Source organism: Rhipicephalus microplus, chromosome 3 (genome assembly GCF_043290135.1).
Source record: "Rhipicephalus microplus isolate Deutch F79 chromosome 3, USDA_Rmic, whole genome shotgun sequence".
In the NCBI taxonomy this organism is placed as follows: Eukaryota; Metazoa; Arthropoda; class Arachnida; order Ixodida; family Ixodidae; genus Rhipicephalus; species Rhipicephalus microplus.
This window is the reverse complement of record NC_134702.1, coordinates 85,704,835-85,723,091: the sequence shown is the minus strand read 5'-3', so window position 1 is coordinate 85,723,091 and position 18,257 is coordinate 85,704,835. Positions and strand designations below refer to the sequence as shown.

The 18,257-nt window shown below is 47.2% G+C and overlaps 1 long non-coding RNA gene across 1 annotated transcript in view; it reads right to left on the bottom strand.

Annotated features, from left to right (window-relative positions):
• Nucleotides 1–11,184, bottom strand: part of LOC119172725 (uncharacterized) — a 78,410-nt gene extending 67,226 nt beyond the window's left edge. The window contains exon 1 of the long non-coding RNA XR_012894025.1: nucleotides 11,096–11,184. This is a non-coding gene — a long non-coding RNA (uncharacterized LOC119172725). The remainder of the gene's footprint in view (nucleotides 1–11,095) is intronic.
• Between the last annotated feature and the right edge of the window lie 7,073 nt (nucleotides 11,185–18,257).

Genomic DNA, 18,257 nt, shown 5'->3' with positions numbered 1-18,257 from the left:
CGAGGTACTTGAAAAGCAATCAGAGAATTCTTTTACCAAGGCGTAAATCTGTTTCTTCTGACTGTCCGGAAGGCTCTGATTGACGGTCACGGATGTGTCGATGTTGCAGGCCACTGGTCGAGTGGTTGATGTCGTTAAGCTGCATAGTTCGGTCGCCATACAGAAGTCGTGTAAATAGGCGATAGCCGTGCCTTGAGCGATGTGTTGAAGCTCATTGGAGAAATTTGTGAGTAGGACATCTGCACGGCCCTTCGTCAAGTGAACAAGACCCCTAGCTACGCAGACACCTTTGTTCAAAAACAGTCCTACATTTGTATCCGCTATGCCTTCGCGGTTGTACAATGCATCATTTTCTACGAGCACCATTATACTGCAGCGTGGCGGCACAGTTACGTCATCATGAACAACGCGTAGAGCAGTTAGGCGTCGTTCCTAAGATTCTTCCACAGGTATAGCTCGTTCAGTCGAAAACGACACGCTGGACCTACGCAGGTTAATTACGGCGCCATTAGCTCGCAAAAAATCCATTCCTATAATGAGTTCTCTTGAACATTCTGGCAGCACAATGAAATCAGCCACGTAAATAAAGCCCCGTATTTCAAGTCTTGCAGTGCATCTGCCAAGGGGCGTAATAATGTGACCGCCTGCCGTGCGTATCTGCGATCCACTCCACTGTGTCACAACTTTGTTTAGCTTTTTCACCATCTTGTGACTTATCACTGAATAATCAGCACCGGTGTCGACTAAGGCATTCAGCTCCCATCCTTCCATTCTCAACCGCAAATCTGAAGTAACGTTTTCGTTGCTGCACCCATCTACCGGAAATACACCGTCATCACCCTCAAACCAAATTGGAGGATCTTCGTAACTGACGTCATCAGCGGCCTCACCTCCACAGGTCGCTTGCTTCAGTTTTCCGGGTGTGGACTTGGAGAGCGATGACCAGGCTGCCTTGAAGGTGTACGTGGGCTGGATGACCGGTAGCGCATAGGCGATGGTGACCGTGACCGGTGTTGGCGTAGAGTTGGCGAGTTCTGGCGCGTCGACAAGTACTCCTCAATCTCCGCTGGTCGTTCGCAGTTTCGGGGGCACGGTGCATATGACGGGAAGCCTCTTAATCCAGCCTGTCGGTAAGGACAGAATCTGTACAGATGACCCGCTTCCCCACAATGAAAACACAGAGGCCTCCGCTCGTGATCACGCCAGACGTCACTTTTCCTGGGCCTACGCTCCACATAGTGATGTGTGCTACGTGCTCCTGGGGGCAGATAGGTAGCTGTCGGTTCCCGTGGACGAGGTGCGCTGCGTGCCGCAGGTGGGAGAGGAGTCGTTGCCATCGCAACTGCTGCATTGCTGTGTACCGTGGGTTGTCTGACAACCTCAGAGTATGTTCGGATAGGTCGAACCGGCTGCAGCTCACGCTCTGGCTCTCGTATCACCTGCCTCAGTTCGTCACGAACAACGTCCGTAACAGATAGTGCAGTTGAAGTCTGGGGCATATGCAGTCTGCTCAGTTCTTCTCTGATAACTGATCTAATTAGCTCTCGCAGGGCTTCAACGTCGTTTCGCACGCCTCCGGGGAATACCTGTGCAGATGCGCAGTTAAGATTCCGGTTGTACTGCCGAGCCCGCTGTTCCAGTGTTTTTTCGATGGCCGTCGCTTCCGAGTAAAACTCAGCAACCGTGCTCGGAGGGTTGCGGACGAGAACGGCGAACAGCTCTTGCTTCACTCCGCTCATTAGATGGCGCACCTTCTTATCCTCAGCCATGTTGTAATCCGCACGCTTGAACAGGCGGACCATGTCCTCAATGTACATAGCAGCACTCTCGTTCGTTAGCTGGTTCCTCGATTGAAGAGCTGCCTCCGCTTTTCTTTCCGGTCTATGTTCGCGAACGTAGCCACCGCTTGTCGTCGAAATACCTCCCAGGTAGACAACGAGGTTTCATGGTTCTCAAACCATGTCTTCGCGAAGTCTTCCAGGGCGAAGTATACGCGACGGAGCTTCTCTCTTTCGTCCCATCCATTCAAGCTCGCTACTCTCTCGAACAGGTCCAACCAATCTTCAACATCCTCGTACGAGTCGCCGTGGAAAACTGGCGGCTGGTGCGGTTGGCTAATGAACACTTGTGCCGGTGTTACCTGGCTAGTCATAGTGGTGGCATCCATCGTTTGAATTCCCCTTGGTGTGAAGTGAAGAGGACCGAACTCAGGTGAGTCACCTTGAAGACGGCGACTTGCCCTCTGGTGTACAGGAGTCACTTCCACGGGGTTGATACGCTGGTCGTCGGGGCTACGCTGTCTTGAGCTCGTGGGGCTTCGATTCATACCCAGCACCTCCACCAGAAATGTAGCGATGCTGACGCCGACAGGTTAAGAAAACAAGCGTCTTTATTAGGGCGAACTTGTGCCCACGATTCTAAAAACTATGGTCGTCAAGTTCGCGTAGCCGAGTGGCACAGATCCGACTATCTTCCTCTTCCTCGTTGTTGAACGTGCGAACGCGTGGCGCATGCCAGCCGAGCCGGGTCTTGCTGGTGCTGGTGCCACGATGATTGTGGCGGGCTACTTGAATGTGGCAAACCTGTCGCAGCAATATGCTGTGATTTTTCGTTGCAAGGAGCGTCATGGCGAATTATCAATCTATATGTGTTTAATGATGTTTCGAAACGACTTGAATTATTCGAAAAAGCGCGTAATTCAATTGACGTCGACAGATGCAGGGTACTTATGGGAGATTTCAACTGCGTATGTGAAGCTATTGATCATATTAATCCTTCTGGAAAGAGAGACAGGAGTGGCGAGCTTTTATGCGGTATTGTAGATAATGCAGGACTAATTGACATCGGGATCTCAAATCGGGCAACGGCATATACAAGAGTACAGGGCAGTTCTCATGCTCGCCTTGACCTTATTTACGTGTCCTCATCACTCCTATCTCGTAAAATGTCCTGCAGCACCCAAGCTGAATCATTCTAAGACTATTGTATTGTTATAGCGCAAATTGGTGAGAATCATCACAAACAATTCAGTCCCCAGTGGACCCTTTGGAAAATGAATGCGAAGCTCCTCTGTGATCGGGAATTCATGAATCGTGTCCAGATGGCAATGAGGCAATCCTTTTAGATTGGTTTGCATATCTTCGCTGCTTGGGAGATTTTTATACAAGAAGTTCGTGCTATAGCTTTAGTAATCGGGGCTGTTATGCGTTTCAATAGAAATAATGATGAAAAGATACTTCTTAAGAGTCTTCGCAATTTTCACGAGATGGAATGCGAAATGCCGGGAAAGTACATCAAATACACTGAGAATATTAACTGCCAACTACAGAGATATGATGATGCTCGCTACCAAGCGACACGTGTTAGATCTCGGAACAAGCGCACCTTAAATTCTGAGCGACCTACGTGCTAAGCTTTACTTGATAAACAACGCCATGTGATTTCTAAAGTTATTCCAGTTTTGTACTGTAACGATGTGCTCATAAAAGATAATAGAGACGTTACTTTGGCGTTCGGAAACTACTGTAACAGTTTATTTAGCTCTCCCTCTGATGATCCTGACGCTCACCTCAAGGCTAGTTTTGTTGCTCTTTGAACCCCTTGAAGGACAATGATTGTGCAGTCATTAATGGACCCATTACTATACAGCAAACCGAGCAACCAAACGACAACTTGCCTTTATGGAAAACGCCGGGCCCTGATTGCATCTCAGGCGAATTTTACAAAGCTTTCAAGAAAACGCTTGCTCATATACTGCTGAATATTTTTCAAATGAGTTAAGACATGAATACAGTCCCACAATCCTTTTGAAAAAGTCACACTGTGTTAATACCGAAAACAACTGACAAGGAAAAACTTCGCTTCGTCGAGGGCTACAGACCAATATCGCTGTCAAACGTGGACTACAAAATTTTCGCAAATGTATTAGCGAATAAATTGCAATGTGCTATGTCGATCCTCATTGGGTCTCATCAGACATTTGGAATCAAATGTAGATCCAAACAAACCAATACACATGTCGCTCGAACAGTGCTTCAATACTGTCATGGTTTTCAAAAACATCTTGAAATACTACAGATAGACCTTGCAAAAGATTTTGATCGTGTTCGTCATTCCCTCCTTTTTCCTCTTCTCGAACAAGCCAATGTAGGCAAAGTTGATCTTAAAGGCTTTAAACTATGCTGTAATGAATGCTCAACTCCTCTGATAGTTAATGGTCAACTCTCCAAGCCTGTTTCTATTCGCTTTCCTGTAAAACAAGGATGCCCGATGTCACCTGTTCTATTTGCACTTTATCTAGAACCACTGTGCTTAAGCATAATACAGTCGAGTTGCATTCGTGGCTTCAGTATATTATGCAGTGAAGTTAAAGTATTAGCTTATGCAGACGATGTCGCATTCTTTGGCACAGATAAGCCAAGTGTCGAAAATGTGGTATATACTATTGAACAGTTTGGCGTAGTATCACGAGCTTGTTTAAATTCCTCTAAATGTTTAGGACTGTGGTTTGACTTGTGGGGTAGCAGACCGAACCACTTTGCAGGGATTAATTGGACAAGAACTCCTCCAACATACCTCCGTGTACCACTGCATGCATATAGATTCAGTGCGCATTACTGGAAGGAATGTGTCCCTAAGCTTGAACGACAGGCCCAAACATTTGTTTCCTATCGACTCTGAATCTTTGGAAGAGCTGAAGGTTGCAATACTTTCTTAGCAACAAATCTTTACTAGATATTGCAACTTAATCATTGCACAAGATTCTATATACAACGCTTTCATCGGATTTTCGCTACTTTCATATGGTCTTCGACTTTTGAGCCCATTCGTCGTGATAATATACTCAAGCCAGTTAGTGAGGGTGGGTTACGATTAAAACACCTTTATCAATTTCAAATAGTGTCCCGATTCTTCCTTTCGAGACGATTCCCATCATGTAATTCGTTCCTTCTTGAAGGTTACACCTGTTGATTGCTTGCCCGATTTAATTATTTCCTCAAACTATTCCGAACGCCCATGCTTGTAGGGATTCGCGCAGGAAGTTTACCTCGCAGTTCAGTTCCTTAAAGCTTGCTTTTCTGTAGAATACCTGTACACAGTATCGCGCAAGGTGCTCTATAAGGATCTACTGAGTACACTCTTCCCACCTTCGTTGTACCGCGTATTGTTCTCCAATCTTCCAGGCCACGATGTCTTGAAGCGAGTGTGCAAATCGTACATTCCACTGAATTCAAGAACATTCTTCTATAAACTCCACTCTGAAACATTGGCGGTAAACACATGGTTAAAAAGAAAGGGTATTTTCATTCCATCTGTTAACTGTCGTCTATGTGATGTGCCGGAAGCAATTGAACATTGCTTTGTTAGCTACAAAGATACCATACTGGTTTGGAATGTCCTTCAGCGAGCACTAAAAAGCGTTTCGTCATTAATTCTCAAACATTACGTTATTTTCTAACAGCAGCGCTTGATGAACTACCATATGATATCTTTTTCTTCATGGGTATGCACAGCTTGTGGAAGACACGAATGCAAGACCGCAATTCAGAGCCCACTACCTCTTCAAGCTCAAGTTTCGTTCAAATGGCTATCCACCTCAAAAACATTTACGACGGACTAGACTTTAGACCGGACTGTCACTCCATCTTAGAGATCTGTTTGACCTCACCCTTTTTTTTTTGTCTGCATAACACTATGTGAAGTACTCTCCATGTGAGGAACTCACGCTGTGTTAGCCATTGTGTAAATGTCGAGGCCCGTGTGCTCAGATTTGGGTGCACGTTAAAGAACCCCAGGTGGTCAAAATTTCCGGAGCCCTCCACTACGGCGTCTCTCATAATCATATGGTGGTTTTGGGACGTTAAACCCCACAAATCAATCAATTAGCCATTGTGTGTTTTGAGTAACGCTCGAGCGCTTGTTTTCGCGATTTGATTGTACTTTTGTTCGCTTGTGTCTTTATTACACAAATACTTGACTAAATACTGTGCAAGAAAAGATCCGTCGTGGCCCAGTGGTTAACGCCTCGCACTCACAATCAATAGGTTGGACGTTCGAATTCATGTACCTGAATCATATCTTTTTTTTCTTACTTGCGTTTGCATATATGTAGATACGTATACATATACGGTGAATGACGCCGACGTCAACGCCGTAGGCAAAATTCAACTGAGAGTGTCCATATATAATTGTTATCGCAAAAAAAGTTTCTTGGTGGGGCGTTGAGCTAGCGACCTCTTGCTCTTCAGCGCGCGACACAAGCTGTTAAACCCACAGTGTGCACGTGTCTTAGGTTGCCAACGGCAAGCTATTTATATGCACCATGTATCATTGGCAATACTCGGAGCTCAGCAACTTAATCGCATTTTCCTCATCAGTAGCGAGATGGCGTGAGAGTAGGGCGTTGGGCACGTGCGTTCTAAAGGTCTAAGTCCCGCACCACCCCACGCATGGCGATGCGTGTACGATGCTCCACATGACATGGTTGAAGTCCGAATAGGTATTCACAGGTGTGGTCGCTCACTCGCGCGCGCGATATCTCGGGGTTTGGGTGCTTTGTACCTCCTGTGCTTCCACCGCAAGTTGGCTTTGAAGTAGCAGTGGTTAAAATAAAGCACGAAGGTCCCTTCGCTCGCTGCCATGGCCGCGCTTGTGAAACGAGCGCATTGCTCAAGCACGAAGAAGTAATACCTGTCACAGTTGTTCCCGATTGTACAGGTGTATACTTGTGCGTTCGTGCGTTCTTTTTTAGGTACAGCAGCGTGCATTAAGTTTCAATCTTTGACAGTTGTTTGTCCGCGCTCTTCCTGTGTGAGCTCATTTATTTCGTGCGTGATTTCTGCTTGAGGTACACGCAAAAAGTTTCGAGCTGCTTGCCGTTGTTCGCGTGTCATTCCACTTTGTTGTTGTAGCATTCATTCATTCACCCTTGCAGCGAAACAACACACAACGAATGCTCAACTACCTCTGAAAAGACGCGTTTCACTTTAGTGTTATACCAATTCATGAAAGGAGGGATCAGCCACGATATCTTTTATTGTTATTTATGGTTCATGTGCCAGTGGGTACTTTGGTTATTGCGACATTCATCAGTGTACGTGACTGAGCCCATGACTTTTGGGCTAAAAGAGCTTGCAGTGACAACCAGTGCAACTAGCGCAATGCAGCTGGGGTGACAACTCAACTCAGTAGCCCTTTCTTTAAAATGTGTTGGGATATTTTGCATTAGAACATCGCTATCCCATAGGAGACTTGCTGGGCTAGCAGGTGACTGTCTCGCGCAAACTACGTCCGCATGTCTGGAAAACTTCTAAATTATTTCAGAACCTGTCGTTTTAATTACGCACGCAGTGTGAACGTTAGAGTTTGCTCTGAAACTTGCGCGGCCGTCCTGCGCTAACACTGGAATCTTCGATAGTACATATATAAAATCTGACGCACTTTACCGCTTGGCAGATTACTTGACGGCCGATGACTTCTCGAAGCCGTCAGTGAATGGCATGCATATTTTATATATTTAGTTTTCATTTTCCGGACACAAGCTCGCTCAAATAAAATGTTCTGTATTCCAGATTTTTTTTGCAATGTTCTTTTTCATCTCAACGACACGACAATATTGACTGTGAGCGGGGGGGGGGGGGGCTCTGCTACCTTCCAATCTTTAAAATCTAGTAAACTTGAGGCGAGTCACCAGTGCTTTCAATAAAGGAGTAGGCTTCTCGGTGTGATGATTGATGTGTGGGGTTTAACGTATTGAAACCACCATCTGATTATGACAGACGCCGTAGTGGAGGGCTCCGTGAATTTCGACCACCTGGAGTTCTTTAACGTGAACTAAAATCTGACCACACGGACCTACAACATTTCTGTCTCTATCGGAAATGCAGCCGCCGCAGCTGAGATTCGATCCCACGACCTTCGGGTCAGCAGCCAAATACCTTAGCCACTAGACCACCGTGGCGGAACGGCTTCTCGGTGTGTCGAATCTTCACTGTGTTTTTTTTTCTAGTTAAGTACATAAGGAAGGCAACATGTATACGCACATATATCAATGTAATATTGAGTCATATGGACGGACAACGTTTTCAGAATCTACTTCGAGGAGCCGGATGTCCAGAAACGCTGCGTAGTCGATCACTATAGTCATTCTAGTGATTTCGCGAGTGCAGTCATTTATCATAATTTCTCGCTTCTTCTGGGCATCCCTTCCAGTGGCGTTTACGCCCTATTTCGAATGCGCGTCTCCTACCCCTTTTTATTCTCTCCTACGCTCCACCCTCTCTCACCTCGCGACGCCGACGTAGGCAGCATCTGCTAGCGAGTTTCTTCATTGAAAAAACCGACTGCTCGTGCTCAACAACCGTTCACTGGCCACCCTGTATATATCTATACGCACTGGATCTTGACTTCTAAGGTAGTGCCTGTGGAAGATTTCTCCTGAGCGTTGTTGAACAATAAAATTCACAGTGTGCGCGTTATCTAAAAAAGACACAGTTTTGCCGCAAAGGCGAAGCAATGAACGCGACAACGCCCCACTGCAGTGGTCTAGTGGCTAAGGTACTCGGCTGCTGACGCGCAAGTCGCGGGATCGAATTCCGGCTGCGACGGCTGCATTCCTCGTAGGAGGCGAAAATGCTGTAGGCCCGTGTCCTCAGATTTGAGTGCACGTTAAAGAACTTCAAGTGGTCGAAACTTCTGAAGCACTTCACTACGGTGTCTGTCTTAATCATATGGTGGTTTGGGATGTTCAACCCCACATATCAAATAATGAATGAACGTGATAGCTACAAATTGGAAGATCGAGCGCAAACTGGCAGTCAGATCGAAACGTGTCCCGCGTTCCTCACGCACAAATGACGCACGAAACATACTCACACGTACACATGCACGCGAATAAGCGTCTCTTTTGATACTTTACTGTGTCTGAAAAGCAAGTGGTTTTCGCAAACGGATACTGCAATGATTTCAGTAACCTTGTGACCTTTGTGCGCCCGGTAACAACATCAAAATGGTTACAGTTAAAGCCCGAGGCTAGCCAAGACGTACGATCGTCTTGACCACGAGATCAGGGCGCGCGAAGGAACGAAGCCCCCCTCCTCAAGGCGGGGCAAAGTTTGCGTGGGAGATAAGAGCGCTCGCCGCCACGCAATGTGGCGACGCGCGCGCATTTCGTCATCTTGCTAATAATGGTGAAAACACAAAAATTCCCCCTTGAGATGCCCGTCAGCAGCGGTAAGTGGTAGATATAAATAGCTTGCCATTTAAAGGTTTGACAGCGCGCTCCTCGGTGGCTCAGTGGTTAACGCCTCGCACCCACGGTTCGGACGACACAAGTTCGATTCCGTGCACCCGAGCCTTTTTCTGGATTTTTTTTCTTTCTTGCATTTTGATGTTCATGTGTATACATATACGGAGAGTGATGTTGACGCTGAGGCTGGCGGCAAAATCCAATAATTGATATTGCAATAGAACGTTCTGCGTGTCTCTGTGTCCAATGCGAGTTTTTTGTGCCTCATTGCCCGTTATCAGGGATCGCAATGTTCCAGTAGAAAACACCGGTTCTTCTTAGCGTGCTTTGAGCCTCCCCAGGTTTCTCTCCTGCGCAACGCCGCAATGAGCACCAACGTCAACGCCACCGTACGTCTAAGTGTTAGCGTCCACTTTTTTCCATCTACACATGGTTTCTTTTATCGGAAGATGGTGTAATTTTACAATAATAATTTTACATCACTTCAAAAATGAAGTCCCAAAAAAGTATGCTAAGACAGGTTTTATGATGCACACCTGATCTACGTTACCTCTAGTGTGCCGGTAACATCACGTTGCTGCTTGGAACTTGCATGATTGGGAGCCGTATCAGGAATTGAAGCTCCACGAATGTTGTCGTCCATATACTTGCACTTGCAAAAGATGGATAGGCGCCAGGTTAAGCAGTTGGATAGTTTTCTTTTTCGTGGCTGCCGAGCTCTCTGGACTCCACCATTATTGTTCTGGGCATTTGTGAACGTCCCACCGGCGTGTGCAGCCCGTGAGGCGGCGAGGAGGCAAGTACACCGCATCTCTTCGGAGGTGGCCTATTGACCCAGACAGCGAAGTTGCTGCAGCTTTTCGTAATGTCGTTGCCAACAACACCATCTGAAGTTATTTCTGTTCTCAGACAGGTTGGTTGCGAAATGTCTTGGGAAAACACTGCTGCGCGTACAACTCTTGGTGGCGGTACCGTTTGCTTTCCGGTAGCTGGATATATACGTTGTGCGTAGCGCCCCTCCGTTTCAGTTCGGCCTCATTTTAAACATAGTGACGTAGGTGCTTACAGTCTATTCGTTCATACGATCTCGCCGTGGAGCTCGCGAGTAGTTGTATTTATGAAGCGTCACCGCAATGTCGTCGATGATCACTCTATATGGGCTGCATCACTGCCCAAAGGCAACGACAATGTCTCGTATCTAACTGTGCCCGCGGTATCGAAGATGCGCATGATGACGTTGCTGTTCATGGAACTGTTAGCATAAAACTTCAGGCGTCAGACCAAAAATCTTCAGGTTGAGTCACTTAAGTACGGCAGCAGTAAATGGACACGTGTTACGCCTACTATTTCGTAGTGAACTTTTAAATCAACGCTTGCTGTAAGCTCACATACTTATCGCCAGTTTAAAGTTCAAAGTAACCGTAATAAAATTCTTTCCGAACAAGGAATATGGTTTAATTGCTCTTTGCTCGAAAAATGGTGGCCCTGTTTTCGCCAGCACTGCATTCGTCCGTCTGGTGCCACCGACTGGGGAACAGACACATCGGAGGGCTCGAAAGGCACGTCACCACTGAGGTTGTCGGGGGAATGCACGGAAGGTACGAGCGAAAGGAAGTGGTCACAACTAAGCACAATGGAATGGGTTTGTCCGCTGTGTCTCACAAACATAGCAAACAGTACCTATTTCTGCAACACATCATTTGTATTCACATTCCGTTGATAACAAAGGCAAGCAATTACCGTACGTACACCCACAATGAAGTTTGCAATGCATGGGCGCTACAGTCAATAAGCAACAGTGGAAAGTGATGTGCGTGAACCATGTATAACACATTTAGTGATACTCACTCTGAATGAACATAGGTAGAGAAAAAAAGTGAGAGTGTCAGCAATACGGAGCACATGCTTAGTTCCGTTTGATAAGCACTCCGTGTTAGAAATCCCACATCTGAGGCACTCTGCTTTTATATGTGTGAGTAGTCTTAGTAATGTACAAATACATTCTCTAACTATGAATCATACCACAACAATCAAGTCTGTTTATTGAGTTATCATTAGAAGACCAGTGACGCATTACAGTATAAAGCTGTAGAAGTATCGTTCAACTTCTTTTCTTGGAACTTCACTTCGTGAAGTACTTCAATCGTATCTAACAGCAGACAGGAGTACCTTCACAAGTGCTCACACATTTTCTTTTAGAATTTTTGTTTACGTGTGTAAAACAACAGAAGGTATGCTAAGTCCGAGCTCACTATCCTTTAATTCTAACATTAATATTGAAGCCACTCCCAAAGGCAAACATAGTTCTGCCGCAAGTGCAAAGCAATCAATGCTATAACGAAAAAATCACAGCATGCCCACGCATTGAATGATGATGAGTGGGGTGAAGCGTCAATCTATTCGTCCGTACTCTCGTCCATCTGTCCGTCCATGCTTCCATACGTCTGTCCATTCTTGCTTCCGACCTTCAGCCTGTCCACGCGTCCTTCCACCCGCGCGTCCGTGCGTCCGTGCTTTCACCAGTCTGTCCATCTGTCTGTCTTTCCGACCTCCCGTCTGTGTCTGTTTGTCTCTCCGTCCGTCCGTCAACTATACGAAAACCACTAAAGCCATGTAGTGATATTTTTAAGGATGGATGGATGGATGGATGGATGGATGGATGGATGGATGGATGGATGGATGGATGGATGGATGGATGGATGGATGGATGGATGGATGGATGGATGCATGGATGGATGGATGGATGGATGGATGGATGGATGGATGGATGGATGGATGGATGGATGGATGGATGGATGGATGGATGGATGGATCCAGCTGTGCTTTTAGATCGGGTGGTAGCTCACGCCACCTAGCCATAACGTTAAGTAGAAGCACTATGTGTTTGCGGATTGAATTTCACTCGCGGCTTGATTGTAGTCACCAATCAGTTAGCCTCCTCTTAGTTATGTCTACCTGTCTAAAGTCTATTGTGCCTTCACTGTCCCTAAACACCAATGCTTTGAAAAATTCCGCGCCTTTATCGTGTACTATTGAGTGGAGCCCTTTACATAACATTATCAAATGTTCAGCCGTTTCCTTCTCCTCTTCACACGCACTACATACCGTGTCTATGCCTTCGTGTTTGGCTCAATATGTCTCGGTCCGCAGTACTCCTGTTCTGGCCTCAAACAGCAGAGAACTACCCCGAGAATTGTCGTAGATATTTTTTTGCAATTTTCTGCTTAAAAGTTTGGTAGGTTTCCAGTGATGATGTCGTAAGCATTCCGATTTTCCACATGTTCCTCTCTGTTTCCTTCGCTTTCTTCTTAACCGATGCTCTTATTCGGCTTGGTATTTTGCTGTTGTCTAAATATCTGCTTGACAATTTTTGAGTGCACTGCCTCCATTTAGTATCAACATTCTTTATGTACAAGTAGCTGAAAACTTTCCCGCCCCAACGCTCTTCTCCCAATTTTTTTCAATCGCTCCTCAAACTCTATCTTGCTGCTAGCTTCCCTGCACTGAAACGATGTCCATCCCATGTCACCCTGCACCCCCTAATTGGGGGTATTCCCGAGTGCTTCCAAAGCAAGTATACTTATGCCACGTTGTTTAATTTCCAGTCTTGTTTGAGCATCTGATAAGGACATATGCACACAACACTATCTATTGACCAATTCATGAACTAGAGGTGGCTACATACTACTACTACTACAACTACTACTACAGCGGAGGGAACGACCCACAGCCTGGGAATTTTGGCGTTACGAAAAGCGTACGCGTGTATTCGTTTCGATATTCTTGTTTAGATCACGCTCATGGAACCTGCAACATCCGAGTGCAGTAAATTACGCAGTGTTAGAGTCTGATCATGGCTGTGACACAAACGCTACTTAATGGGAAGTTAAATGCTTGTGTTCCGTTGAAGGTGTACATCCGTGGTGCTTACAGCGGAAGTAATGACGACGGCGTAATATGTTTTCAAAGCATCGCTACGTTAAACAGTCAGTCCCGTGCAACAGCAACGGCGCGCTACTCGCTAGTGACCCACTCCTGCGGCAAATCGGTCAGGCAGGCTCGGCACAAATTATCTCGGATTCAGTTCATACGTCGATTCGAGTTCGCGCAGTTTTCTGCAGGACGCGCAGTATTACGCAGTACATCGTTAATGCACAGTCGATCAGCTGACACCACCACCCTTCGCACTGCGGCAAGGAACGTAGCCCCACCGCGGTGGTCTATTGGCCAAGGTACTCGACTGCTGAGCCGCACGTCGCGGCATCGAATCCCGGCTGCGGCGGCTGCATTTTTAACGGAGGCGACAATGCTGTGGGCCCGTGAGGTCAGATTTGCGTGCATGTTAAAGAACTCCAAGAGGTCAAAATTTCCGGAGCGCTTCACTACGGCATCTCTCTTAACCATATGGTGGTTTTGGGACGTTAAACACCACATATCAATCAATATTGATCAAGAAATAAGGTAGCGAACATTTAACAGTTCCTATCGTTTGTGAAGGCACTTCGGCCCAATATACATTCATTCGACGACCAGGAGTTCATCTGGTGATGGCGGCACGGGGCGTGCGTTCGTGCGTCGTATCTTTTCCTGTGCGAGTTGCGGGTTGATCATTCTCCCGCAGCCATCTTGGATTGCACGGCACGTCATTGCGAATAGGGTCACAGGGAGGCCATGGCCGCGGCGCCACACGTCTCACCTCCATGCGTCACTGTGTCACGCCCTTCCTCATTGGCAGCCAGTGACGGCCCCTGGGCACCCTCTCCACCTTTACAAGAGGTACCTTTAGTAATTTAGAAGTGTTGTTTTTAACGCAATAAGATGTAGGTCGTTTAAGGTAAGTTAGCAATCAAACCCATTATGCCACCCAGCAAGATTTCAATATGATCCATCAAATGAAAGTGAGTTTTCAGAACAGCTGGCTCGTTAGAATGATCCTATCAAGTGAAAACAGCTGAAAAGAAACCATTAAGTCCTTATGGAAGCTCTTGAGCAGAAAGCCGTGTTATGTTGTCTCAGTGCAAGAAAACGTCATCCATACCGTTTGCAACAACAGTTCTTTACGACATTTTCAGGCTGGATTTTATTAGTAAAGGCAGGTCGTGCGTAGAATATTTATTTCTAAAAGTCTTTAATGTCTTACACAATGCATTTGAGTGTTCCCTGTATATTGCGAAAAAAACATGAGTTTGGAGACGTTTTGCCTATCGTAAAAACGTTTTTTTTTATTTCTTAGTCGTTTGAGCTTTCTCATGAAACCGGGACTTGGGATACTTGTCCAAATCAAAAACAACTTGTCCAAATCAAAAGTGTTTGCTTAATTGGCTGAACTTGTGGCCAGTAAACGGCGTCATATTACAGCGATACACACTGGCACTGATAGCGGCGAACAGAGCGTCGGTCGACGATCTACTAACAAGTGGCGAAGCGTGTCGGCATTTATAAACTTGCCATCGAATATTCTAGCGTTACCGTTAGCGATCACATAGGTTCTAGAATAATCTGCAATATTCGTGAAGTGGGCGTAATCTTAGCGAGGTGGTCTACTACTGTCCTGAAGCTCCTCGAACAATGCAGGCGCGGTTCGCGCTCTCAATTACGTACAGTGTAACGGGGCGATAACAAAACTTGAGGAAGGAACGTGGAAGATGGTTAGCAGTAGAAAGGTGTGGCGTCTGTGAAATGAAACAAGTGCAGTTCTATTAGTATCAGACCATGAGCCCTTTGTGACGCCACTCGTCAAGTTTTAGCAGGTCACGCTTAAGATTAACTCTATCTGAATCGTTAGTAATGTGTCGAATTAATACACAGACATCAGCAAAAAGGTGAATGTTAGACGAAATATGATCGGGTAAGTCGTTGATAATGTTACGGGTAACTTATTTAATAAATTAAATACGATGCACTGTGCTCGGCGAACAAGATGGCGACAGTTCATAAACAACCAGCCACCAACGTCGTCTTTCTCTTTCTTCCAGACAGGCTGTGCCGGCTGTTGCGTATCATAACCCCCCGGTGGTAGAAGCACCGTCTCGGTGCTTGAGCGACTCGGATGCGGTAGAAGGAGGGTGATAGGGCTTCAGTCGAGCTATGTGCACGATGTCACTCGAAGGTGACGATGATGACGTTGAATCGGCTGGAACGATCTCGTATGTAACGTCAGTCACCTGGCGAACGACGCGGTATGGTCCAGTGTAGCGTGACAGCAGTTTTTCAGAAAGCCCTACACGCCTAGTGGGGTACCAGAGGAGGACAAGGGAACCCGGTGAAAAGTGCACGTTTCGATGATGGGAATCGTAGAGCTGTCTTTGGCGCTCCTGTGAAGCCTGCAGGCGGCTGCGGGCGAGTTGGCGTGCGTGGTCGGCTCGCGCGATGGCTTCGCCGACATACTCAGTGACCGAGGGCAGCAAGGTGTCAAATGGTAGGGCGGGTTCTCGGCCGTATAGAAGATGGAATGGTTAATAGCCGGCAGTGTCGTGACGTGACGAATTATATGCGAACGTCACAAATGGCAAATGAACATCCCAGTTCCGGTGGTCGGCCGCTACGTATTTAGAAAGCATGTCGGTTATGGTGCGGTTGAGGCGCTCCGTAAGACCGTTCGTTTGCGGATGGTACGAAGTGGCAAACTTGGGCTTGGCAGAGCAAGAACGCAGGATTTCATCAACGACAGCTGATAGGAAGGTGCGGCCCCGGTCAGCGAGAAGTTGGCGTGGAGCTCCGTGTACTAAAATAATATCATATACCAGAAAGTCCGCCACATTGGTTGCGCAACTCGTCGGAAGTGCTCGTGTGATAGCGTACCGTGTCGCATAGTCAGTGGCGACAGCGATCCATTTATTGCCTGAGCTGGAGATCGGGAATGGGCCAAGCAGGTCGAGGCCAACTCGAAAAAAAGGTTCGATGGGAATGTCGATCGGCTGAAGGAATCCAGCTGGTAGGGAAGATGGCTTTTTGTGGCGCTGGCAGGGTTCACAAGCGGCGACGTAGCGTCGAACAGAGCGGGCAAGACCAGGCCAAAAGAAACGACGACGTACACGGTCGTGTGTGCGAGAGACGTCCAAGTGGCCCGCCAAAGGAGCGTCATGAAGTTGGTTGAGAACAGTCGCACGAAGATGTGCTGGTATGACGGGGAGCACGTCATAGCCATATGGATCGAGGTTGCGGCGATACAGGATGCCGTCTTTTACCAGGAACATTTGTAGAGATGCGTCGCGAGGCCTTGACTCAAGTTTGCCAATGATGGTTCGCAGGGAAGCATCCAGGCGTTGTTCGTGCCCAAGGTTGAGTAGCTGCGTCACAGACAGAAGGTCTGAAAAGGTGTCAGTATAAGCAGCCTCTTCCACGGGGTAGCGTGATAAGCAATCAGCATCTTGGTGTGACCGCCCTGTTTTGTACGTTACGGTGAACGTGTATTCTTGTAATCGTAGGGACCAATGAGCGAGGCGTCCTGTGGGATCTTTGAGTGAGGCCAGCCAGCAGAGCGCGTGATGGTCGGTGACTACCCGGAATGGACGCCCGTATAAGTATGGCGAAACTTGGCGACTGCCCACACGAGAGCGAGACACTCACGCTCCGTGATTGAATAGTTGCGCTCGGCTGTAGATAGCAGGCGGCTTGCATATGCTATAACATGGTCATGTCCGCGTTGATGTTGCATTAGCATTGCCCCGATGCCATGCCCACTAGCGTCAGTGCGAACCTCGGTTGGAGCTGATGGATCGAAATGGGCTAAAATCGGCGGTGTTGTAAGGAGCGTCGTGAGCTGGGAAAAAGATGAGGCTTGATCAGCGCCCCAGAAAAACGGGGTGTCCTTCTTCAGGAGGTTTGTGAGTGGGCGTGCAATGATGGCGAAGTCCTTAACAAACCGTCTAAAGTAGGAGCACAAGCCCACAAAACTGCGAACGTCCTTTGTTGACTTCAGAACAGGAAAGTCAGTGACGGCGCGAATTTTCTCGGGATCCGGGCGGACTTCTACGGCATCGACGATGTGGCCAAGTACGGTTATTTGACGACGAGCAAAGTGGCGTTTCGACGAGTTCAGTTGAAGTCCGGCTCGACGAAAAACTTCAAGAATCGCCGATAAACGCTTGAGATGGGAGTCGAATGTGGGCGAGAAAACGATAACGTCGTCTAAATAACATAAGCAGGTTGACCATTTAAACCCTTGGAGCAACGAGTCCATCATTCTTTCGAATGTTGCCGGCGCATTACAGAGACCAAAGGGCATAACTTTGAAGTGATAAAGCCCGTCAGGAGTAACGAATGCGGTCTTCTCACGGTCCATCTCATCCACAGCAATCTGCCAATAGCCAGATCGAAGGTCGATAGTGGAAAAATATGTAGCACCGTAAAGGAAGTCTAAGGCATCGTCGATTCTAGGCAACGGATAAACATCTTTCTTCGTAATTTTGTTGAGATGCCTATAATCTACACAAAAGCGCCATGTTCCATCCTTCTTTCTGATCAGGACGACAGGAGAAGCCCAGGGGCTACAAGAGGGTTCGATTATGTCTTTTTCAAGCATCTTTTCGACTTCCTGTTGTATGACTGTGCGCTCGGACGCGGAAACACGGTATGGACGTCGGTGAATGGGACTCGCGTCACCGGTATTGATGCGATGAGTAACAACACTCGTTCGGCTTAAAGCCATGCTGGCGAAGTCGAAAATGTCCCTATAGGACTCCAGGACGTGACGAAGGGCTTCCGCTTGATCAGGAGTGAGGTCTGATGGTACCATGTGGTCAACGTCGACGCCCGATGAACATGTTGAACGATGAACGATGAACGATGAACATGTGAACGATGAACGATGAACGTCGACGCCCGATGAACAGCCACCAACGTCGTCTTTCTCTTTCTTCCAGACAGGCTGTGCCGGCTGTTGCGTATCAATATAAATTAAGAAGAGGAGGGGCCTAGAACTGTACCTTGTGGCACACCGGAGATTACGTTAGAAAAGGATGAGTATGTATCATTAGCTTCTACAAATTACTGACGGGTAGTGAGAAAG